A 10595-nucleotide genomic window follows, 5' to 3' on the forward strand; every position below is an offset into this window, starting at 1 on the left:
AGCATCTCCAAATATCTGCATCTGTGTCAGCTCTATTTCTTTTCTAGTTTCTGCTGGCTCTCTCAGCTCTGACGTCTCCTGGGGCTTCTGCATTTCCAAAAATCTGTGTCTGCATCTGAAGTTTCTCCTAAGTTTTTCCCCTTTTAAAGAACTCCATCAAACTAATAAAGACTCACCTTGAATGGGTAGAGTCACATCTCCATGAAAATAACCTAATCAAAAGATTCCACCATAAACAATAGGTCTGGGCCCACAAGATTGGATCAGGATTAAAACATGGCTTTTCTGGGATACACCAGACAAAGGGCATATCAGACAAATATTTTTTAAAAACTTAATCCTCAACATGATCAAAGAGATAGAGGAAAACACAGAGAAAGAACTATGGGATATCAGGAAAATAATGAATGAGCAATATTTTTGAGAATCTCAAAAAAAGAAATAAATTTTTAAAAAGAACCAAACAGTTCCTAGGCCAAGTAAGCCCTGAAACCCAGAGTTACAAGTTCTCTCCAAAAGCATCAATCAGGTGTATCTCCCTACCCCATAATTTCAACACCTCTTTCCAAAATGATATTAGAATAGTCATTGCCCAAATATCCATAAAAATGGAGAGAAGGATCAAAGAAGAAGGAAGAGTTGTAACAGAGAAGATAAGATTTAACAAATTAGTATGACTATGAATCATTATATTGATATTTCTTTTTAGTTTATGTTGTGGGGAGCACCAAAAGAGAGACCACATAATTCAAAACTGCAAGACAATTGGGAGTCTTTATTAGCCAGCCAGCAATTGCCTCAGAAACCTCCAAGAAAGAAGATTCAGAGAGCAACCCCCAGAGGTTTTCAAAGTGTGCTTATAAAGGCTAAAATCATATTATGGTTTTGCAGTTGCTAGCAAGCAAGCATGATCATAGAAGCAGAAGAATGCCATTAGCTGTCGTCAAAACACATCCCGTTCCCTCAGTTTCCTAATATTGGTTATTGTTTAACTCTTGGGAACATTCCACCCCAACATTGTGGGGACTTTCCCTGCTTGAGCCTGATTGATTGCTCCTGGCCCTCCACAGTTTACAGTGTTTTAGAGCAACTGGAAGGAAAAACATGAAATTGTGCAACTGTAATCCATATCATATTTTGAAATTTAATCTACGACTATTTGTTAAAATGTACTTTGAAATTTATTGCTTTTTTGTATATATGTTGCATTTCACAATAAAAAGAGTTAAAAAAAAAAAAGAGAGAGAGAGAGAACCAAATAGAAACACTGAAGTTAAAGACCACAATGAATTAAACACAAACTTCCCTAGAGGGTTTGAGAAAATTGGGGCAGTCAAAAGAAAGTATGAATGAATTACAGTCAAAACAACTTAAATCATTCTGGCTGAGCAACAGCAAGAAAAGAGAATTTGAAAGCAGTGAATGCAGCCTAAGAGATCTGTGGAACATCATCAATGTACCAACATATGTATTATGGGAGTTCCAGAAGGAAAAGAAAGAGAGAAAGGGGCAGAAGAAATATTCTAAGAAATTGGCAGAAAACTTCCAAAATTTAATGAAAGGCACTGTGCCAGTGTTCTCGTTTGCTAGCTGCCAGAATGCAATATACTGGAAACAGAATGGCTTTTCCAAAGGGAAAATTAATGAGTTGCTAGTTTACAGTTCTAAGGCCAAAAAAATGTCCCAATTAAAACAAGTTTATAGAAATGTTCAATTTAAGGCATCCAGGGAAAGATACCTTGGTTCAAGAAGGCCGCTGACGTTCAACGTTTCTCTCTCAGCTGGAAGGGCACATGGTGAACATGGTGGCATCTGCTGGCTTTCTTGTGGCTCTACCAAAAGGGAATTCTTTCCAAAATATTCCCTCTTTTACAGGATTCCAGTAAGCAACTCCACCTTCAGTGGGTGGAGACACACCTCTATGGAAATCATCTAATCAAAAGTTACCACCCACAATTGGGCAGGTCACATCTTCATGGAAACAATCAAAATGCTCCCACCCAGCAATATTAAATGAGGATCAAAGGGTATGACTTTTCTGGGGTCCACCACAGATTCAGACCAGCACAGCCAAGCCGTGTTTTAATCCTAGTCCCATTTTGTAAAGGCAGGTGTTTCCTCTAATCCCTATTCAGTACTGAATGTTTGAAAGTGTAATTATATCATCTCCCCAGAGATGTGCCTCAATCAAGAGTGGTTGTTAAACTAGATTAGGTGGAAATTTTCTGGTGGGTCTTGATTAGTTTCTGGAATTCTATAAAAGCAGAAACATTTTGGAGAATGAAGGAGATTCTGAGAGAGCAGAAGGACAGAGACATGAGAAAGCCAGAACAAAGAACCCCACAGGACCCACAAAGCAGAGAGTTCACCAACCAATGACTTTTAGAGATGAAGAAGGAAAATGCCCCTTAGGGAGCTGGAGAGGAAGCTAGCAGATGATACCATGTTTGCCATGTGCCTTTCCACTTGAGAGAGAAACCCTGAACTTCTTTAGCCTTCTTGAATCAAGGTATCTTTCCCTGGCTCTCTTAGATTGGACATTTCTATAGACTCATTTTAAGTGGGACATTTTCTTAGCCTTAGAACTGTAAACTAGCATAAATTCCACTTTTTAAAGGCTATTGGGTTTCTAGTATATTGTATTCTGTCAGCTAACAAGCTAGAATGGGCATAAATATGCTCATTCAGGAAGCCCAATGAAACCCAAACAGGATAAACTCAAAGAGAACCTTAACCAGATACATAATAATCAAACAGTTGAATGCCAAGGATAAAGAAATAGTTCTGAAAGCTGTAAGAAAAAAAGCAGAAGACCATGAGCTACTGGTCCTCTGCCTTCTCCATTTCCCTAAAAAGGGAACTCTACAGGGACAATGTACTGCAATGTCTTCTCTGTTCCACGCTTTACATAGCACGATTCAAACAGTTGTTTTCTTTCCTGAAAATTTCTACATTTAAATGTCATATCCAGCTGCTCAAATTGCCTTCTTGTGATTCTGTATTTATCAACAGAATTTCAAAGAATTTCTGATTCAAAGTAACCAAGAAACTCTGCTAGGGGTATCTTATTCTGAAAAGCAAAGTGGAGGTGGCACCAGGGAGGCAGGGAAAAGAAACATTCCAAATTTTAAAAAGTAAACTTTATTGAGGTATAATATATGTACAGTTTAATGACTTTGATAGTCAAGGCAGAGATTGGAAGTACACATTAAAAAATAATGACCCAATATATCATGTTTACAAGAGACTTATCTTGAATTCAAACAAACAAGTAGCTTGAAAGTGAACGGTGGAAAAATATATACCATGCAAGTAGTAACAAAATGAGAGCTGGGGCAGCTATAATAATATCAGATAAACTAGACTTTAAGTCAAAAACTGCTATGAGGGATAAAGAAGGTCATTATAAACTGAAAAGGGGTCAGTTCAATAAGAAAACATAATAATTACAGATGTATGTGCACCCTTAAGGGCAGAGTCATTAGAAGATGCAGCAAAGGCAGTGCTGAGAGGGAAATGTATAGCTCTAAATGCTTACATTAAAAAGGAAAGATCTCAAATCAGAGATTTAACCTCACAACTGCAGGATCTAGATAAAGAAGAGCAAATTAGGCACTTCCGGAGAAGATGGCGGCTTAGTAAGACGCGCGAGTCTTAGTTCCTCCTCCAGAAAAGCAACTAAAGAAACAGAAACAATACAAAACAGCTCCCGGAGTCACGACAGAGACCAAAAAGACAGCGTACCCCATTCTGGAACAGCTGAACGGGCAGGGAGAATCTGCTGCGGTGAGATACCTGAGGGGCACGCGTTTTCCCAGCCGGGGCAGCTGGCGACTGGGGTCCCCTCCACGCACGTGGCTCCCCGGTCTGACCGGGAACATTGGATAGCGGGGCCCTCCCGTCACGCTTGGCGTTTCGGGCCAGCTGGGCAATTAGGACCGGCACTCTCCCAAGCTGCGGTGGCCAGCGACCCCCGCCTCCACGCGTGGTTTCCCGGGCCGACTGCTGTGCAGACAGACGAGCGCCACGAGCGCCACCTACTGGGCAGGAAAAGAAAAACAGAGCCCAGAGATTTCACAGAAAAAGCTTTCAACCAGCTGGGTCCCACACCCAGGGAAATCTGATCAAATGCCCAGACACCAGCAGAAAATAATGGATGACGCTCGGAAAATTGAAGATATGGCCCAGTCAAAGGACCAAACCAATAGTTCAAATGAGATACAGGAGCTGAGACAACTAATGCTGAATATACGAACAGAAATGGAAAAACTCTTCAAAAACCAAATCAATAAATTGAGGGAGGACATGAAGAAGATATGGGCTGAACAAAAAGAAGAAATAGAAAATTTGAAAAAACAAATCACAGAACTTATGGGAGTGAAGGACAAAGAAGAAAAAATGGAAAAAACAATGGATACCTACAATGGTAGATCTAAAGAGACAGAAGCTACAATTAGTGAACTGGAGGATGGAACATCTGAATTCCAAAAAGAAACAGAAACTATAGGGAAAAGAATGGAAAAACTTGAGCAGGGGATCAGGGAACTGAATGACAATATGAAGCGCACAAATATACGTGTTGTGGGTGTCCCAGAAGGAGAAGAGAAGGGTAAAGGAGGAGAAAAACTAATGGAAGAAATTATCACTGAAAATTTCCCAACTCTTATGAAAGACCTAAATTTGCAGATCCAAGAAGTGCAGCGCACCCCAAAGAGAATAGACCCAAATAGGCATTCTCCAAGACACTTACTAGTTAGAATGTCAGAGTTCAAAGAGAAAGAGAGGATCTTGAAAGCAGCAAGAGAAAAACAATCTGTCACATACAAGGGAAACCCAATAAGACTATGTGTAGATTTCTCAGCAGAAACCATGGAAGCTAGAAGACAGTGGGATGATATATTTAAATTACTAAAAGAGAAAAACTGCCAACCAAGACTCCTATATCCAGCAAAATTGTCCTTCAAAAATGAAGGAGAAATTAAAACATTTATAGACAAAAAGTCACTGAGAGAATTTGTGACCAAGAGACCAGCTCTGCAAGAAATATTAAAGGGAGCACTAGAGTCAGATACGAAAAGACAGAAGAGAGAGGTATGGAGTAAAGTGTAGAAAGAAGGAAAATCAGATATGATATATATAATACAAAAGCCAAAATGGTAGAGGAAAATATTATCCAAACAGTAATAATGCTAAAAGTTAATGGACTGAATTTCCCAATCAAAAGACATAGAATGGCAGAATGGATTACGACCCAGCAATACCACTGCTAGGTATCTACTCAAAGGACTTAAGGGCAAAGACACAGATGGACATTTACACACCAGTGTTTATAGCAGCATTATCTACAATTGCAAAGAGATGGAAACAGCCAAAGTGTCCATCAACAGATGAGTGGCTAAACAAACTGTGGCGTATACCTACGATGGAATATTATGCAGCTTTAAGACAGACTAAACTTATGAAGCATGTAATAACATGGATGGACCTAGAGAACATTATGCTGAGTGAGTCTAGCCAAAAACTAAAGGACAAATACTGTATGGTCCCACTGATGTGAACCGACATTCGAGAATCAGCTTGGAATATATCATTGGTAACAGAGACCAGCAGGAGTTAGAAACAGGGTAAGATAATGGGTAATTGGAGCTGAAGGGATACAGACTGTGCAACAGGACTAGATACAAAAACTCAAAAATGGACAGCACAATAATACCTAAGTGTAATGTAACTAGGTTGGAACACTGAATGAAGCTGCACCTGAAATATGGTTTTTTGTTTGTTTGTTTGTGTGTTTGTATCTTTTGTTTTTGTTTTTTTTCTTTTTCCTTTTTATATATATATATATATTATTAGTATTATTATTTTAATTCTCTTCTCTATATTAACATTCTATATCTTTTTCTGCTGTTTTGCTAGTTCTTTTCCTAAATCGATGCAAATGTACTAAGAAATGATGATCATACATCTATGTGATGATACTAAGAATTACTGAGTGCATTTGTAGAATGGAATGATTTCTAAATGTTGTGTTAATTTCTTTTCTTTTTTTTTGATTAATAAAAAAAATTTAAAAAAAAAGAGCAAATTAAACCCAAAGAGAGCAGAAGGAAAGAAATAACAAAGATAAGAGCAGAAAAAATTAAATAAAGAATAAAACACAACAGAGAGAATCAATGAAACCATTCTTGAAATGGTCAATAAAATTGATGAAGATTTAACTGGACTGATAAAGAAAAAAGAGAGACCACGAATAACTAAAATCAAAAGTGAAGGGGAGGAGATTAATACAGGTTTACTAGAAATAAAAAGATTTATAAGAGGTTACTATGAACAGCTGTATGCCAACAAATTAGATAACCGAGATTAAATGAACAAATTCCTAGAAACACACAAACTACTTACAATGACTAAGGAGAAAAATAGATAGTTTCAACAAACCAATAACTAGTAAAGAGATTGAATCCGTAACCAAAAGGCTCTCAACAAAAAACTCCAGGATAAGATAGCTTCACTGGTGAATTTTACCAAACATTCCAAGACATTTTAATACCAACCTTGCTCAAACAAAAAATTGAAGAGGAGGGAAGATTCCCTAACTCATTCTATGAGGCCAACATCACTCTAATACCAAAGTCAGATAAAGATACTATAAGAGAAGAAAATTATAGGCCAAAATACCTTATGAAGATAATGCAAAATTCCTCAATAAACCTTAGCAAATCAAATCCAGCAGCATATTTAAAGATGATACACCATGATCAGGTGGGATTTATTCCAAATATGCAAGGGTGGCTAGCATAAGAAAACCAAATAATGTAATATACCACATAGAATGAAATGTAAAAACATGAAATCATCTCATTGATGCTGAAAAGACCGTTACAAAATCCAGTACCCCATCTTGATAAATCATTCTGAAAATTAGGAATAGAAGGAAACTTCCTCAACACAATAAAGGGTATCTGCAAAATACTTACAGCTAACATCACATTCAGTGGTGAAAAACAGAAAACTTTTCCTCTAAAGTATTCCCAGTTTCATCATTATTATTTAACTTCATACTATAATTCCTAGCCAGAGTAGTTAGGTGACAAAAAGAAATAAAAGGCATCCGAATTGGAAAGGAAGAAGTAAAACTTGCCTATTTGCAGCAAACATACTCCTATATATAGAAAAACCTGAAAAATCCACAGCAAAGCTACTACTAGAGCTAATAAATTCAGAAAAGTGGTACAAGACCAACACAAAGAGTCATTAAGTAGTATTTTTATACACTAACAACTAATACTTTGAAATCAAGAAAAAAATTCCATTTACAATAGCAACTAAAAGAATCAAATGTCAACGAATAAATTTAACCAAGGATGTTAAGGACTTATACATGGAAAACTATAAAAACATTGCTTAAACAAATCAAATAAAACCTAAATAGATAGAAGGACATTCCATGTTCATAGATTGGAAGATTAAGTGTTATTAAGATGTCAATACTGTCTTCCCAGTAGATGCTGGAGCTGAGTGATGGAATTCAATCCTGCTTCATGGAACAAGATAGGGGACTGGGAGAAAATGACCGGACTGTGCTCCTAAGTTATGAGTAATCAAACAGGGTCTGTAGGTAATTTTGGGAAGAAGAGAGGTAGGGGGTGGATTGGAATGGGGAAAGTGAGGTGAGTCAACCAACCATGATCCCCACTGAGGGGAACTGTGATCAGAGGGAATTTATCATAGGTATGCTCCAACCTGCCTCAACTGCTGACTGGGGAAAGCTCCCTGAGCAGCTCCGTAGTCAACAGCGCCAGTGGGGACCCCAGAGGTGGGTCCCTGGGCATGGAGAGCAATCCCAGATGGGTGCTAAGAATAAGCAGCCTCATAGGCACAATGTCTGATGGACCCACAGATGCCAGGTCACCTGATCCCTGGGCTCTGGTTGACTCCCCAGTCCCAAGGCCAGGACTGACTATCCAGCCTTGGTGAGCTTGGGGCAGCCCCCGCACCATGCATGCATGTCTTCCAGCAGCCACAGCAGTCTGGGAGGGGTGGACATGGGGGAGGAGGTGCCTCAGGATCACCACCTCCTGGTAACAAGGGGTACATGCAGGCAGGCTGACTGCCTATCTGTCTAGGTTTTTATTTTTTTCCTAATATTCTTTTTTCTTTTTCCCTTCTTTGTTATATATTTTTTCTCTATATATTTATTAGTAGTTTTATTGTTTTAGTTATATATATTATTATTTTTAATTTCTTATTTTATATGCATATTTTTATTATTTTATTTATTCATTTTTATTATTATGGTTTTTTCCTAAAATTGTCCCCCCCCTTGGTAGGCACCAGTCTGAGTTCATACCCATTATATCTTCAAGTGTCTCCTTCTGACTTTGAGGCCTACTACTGTTGAGGTGTGTGTTATTGTTGCTTCATATATTTATTATATTCTTATTTCCTTTTCTTTTCTCTTAATCTTTTTGGATGCGTGGGCCTGGAAACAAGCCTGGATCACCCATGTGATGAGTGGCTGTTCTACTACTGAAGTGTACCTTGGCCTAGTTCCTAATACACTCTCAAGTTGAGCTGTAACCCCTACATGAGATCTGGGCCTTGGTTTGGTGGGGAATATCTGACAAACCAAGTTGAAAAGGAAATTTTCAATGTAAAACCAAGTAAAAACTTTACATAAGTGAAGAAAACCAATTTCCAAAATAACCTTATTAAGATAACCTAATTCCCTGAACACAACAGAAAATCACAAAGCATGTGAAGAGGCAAGTAGAAATGGCCAAGCCAAACAACCAAATCAAAACTCCAGAGAGGACACAGAACATGGAACAACTACTCAAGGATATTTATAAAGAAATAACAGATGTTAGGAAGATACTAGAATAGCATAAAGAAGAATTTGAAAGATTAAATAAAAAATGGCAGACCTCACAGAAATGAAAGATACAGTAGACCAAATTAGAATTATACTACTAGAGAAACATGATAACATATTTGAAGAAGCAGAAGGAAGAATAAGTTAGGTAGACAGAACAATTGAACTAGAGCATGCAAAAGAATAAATGGCATGAAATATGGGAAAAAGTAGAACTTGATCTTAGGGAAATGATAGACAATAAAGGTGCACAAATATAAGAATCATTGGTATCTCAGAAGGAGAAGAACAGAGTAAAGGGCTGGGACAGTTAGTTGAAGATATAATCATGGAAAACTTCCCAACCCGGACAAAAGGCATAAATATGCTAATCAGAGAGGTCAAATAAACTCCAAATAGAATATATCTGAATAGGCCTACTCCAAGACATATATTAATCAAACAGTCAAATGTTGAAGAGAAATAGAAAGTCCTGAAAGCAGCACATGAAAAGCAATTGACTACATACAAGGGAAAACACACCAAACTGACTTCAGACTACTCAACAGTCACCATGGAAACAAGAAGGCAGTGGTAGATTCAAGAACTGCTTTTACAGTAATTTGAATGTTAACAGACTAAACTCACCAATTAAAAGACACAGACTGGCAGAATGGATTAAAAAATATAAACCATCTATATGCTGTTTACAAGAGATACATCTTAAACCCAATGACACAATTAGATTGAAAGTGAGAGAATGGAAAGAGACATTTTATGTAAACTGTGAATGAAAGAAAGCAGAAGTTCTTGTATCAATATCAGATCAAATCAACTTTAAATGTAAAGATGAGAGACAAAGGAGTCACTCTATTTTAATAAAAGGGACAATAAACCAAGAGGCAATAATCATAAATCTTTACACTTCCAATCAGGGAGTTCTGAATTACATGAGGCAAACATTGGCAAAACTGAAGGGAGTTATAAGATATTTCAAAATCATAGTGAGAAACTTCAATTCACCTCTCTCCACTGTAGTAAAACAATCAGACAGAGAATCAACAAGGAAGTAAACAACTTAAATAATGGGATAAATGAATTAGGCCTAATAAGCATATATAGATCATTAGACCCAAAAAATTCTCTAGGATAGATCATGTGCTAAGACACAAACTGAGTCTTTATAAATTTATTAAGATTGAAATTATACAAAGCACTTTCTCTGACCACAGCAGAATGAAGCTGAAAATAAATAAGCAGCAAAGAAGCAGAGCTTTCACAAATATGTAGAGATTAAACCACACATTCTTAAATAATCAGTGGGTCAAGGGAGAAATTGATAGAGAAATTGGTGAATACATGGAAATGAATGATAATGAGAATACAACATATCAAAACTTATGGGATGTGGCAAAGGAAGTGCTGAGAGGGAATTTTATTGAACTAAATGTTTATATTAAAAAGTAAGAACCAGCAAACCTTAAGGACTTAACTGCTTACTTGGACAATTTAGAGAGAGAACAGAAAACTAACCCCAAAGCAAATAAAAAATGAGAAATGGCAATGATTAAAACAGAAATAAACAAACTGGAGAACAGTAAAACATAGGAAGAATCAATAAAACCAAAAGTTGGCTCTTTAAGAAAATTGGTGGACCCCTAGTTAGACTAAAAAAGAAAAAGAAAGAGGGGTCACAAATAACAAAATCAGAAATGGGAGGGAAGCTGTTGCCATGGATCCT

Source organism: Tamandua tetradactyla, assembly GCF_023851605.1.
Source record: "Tamandua tetradactyla isolate mTamTet1 chromosome 18 unlocalized genomic scaffold, mTamTet1.pri SUPER_18_unloc_1, whole genome shotgun sequence".
In the NCBI taxonomy this organism is placed as follows: domain Eukaryota; kingdom Metazoa; phylum Chordata; class Mammalia; order Pilosa; family Myrmecophagidae; genus Tamandua; species Tamandua tetradactyla.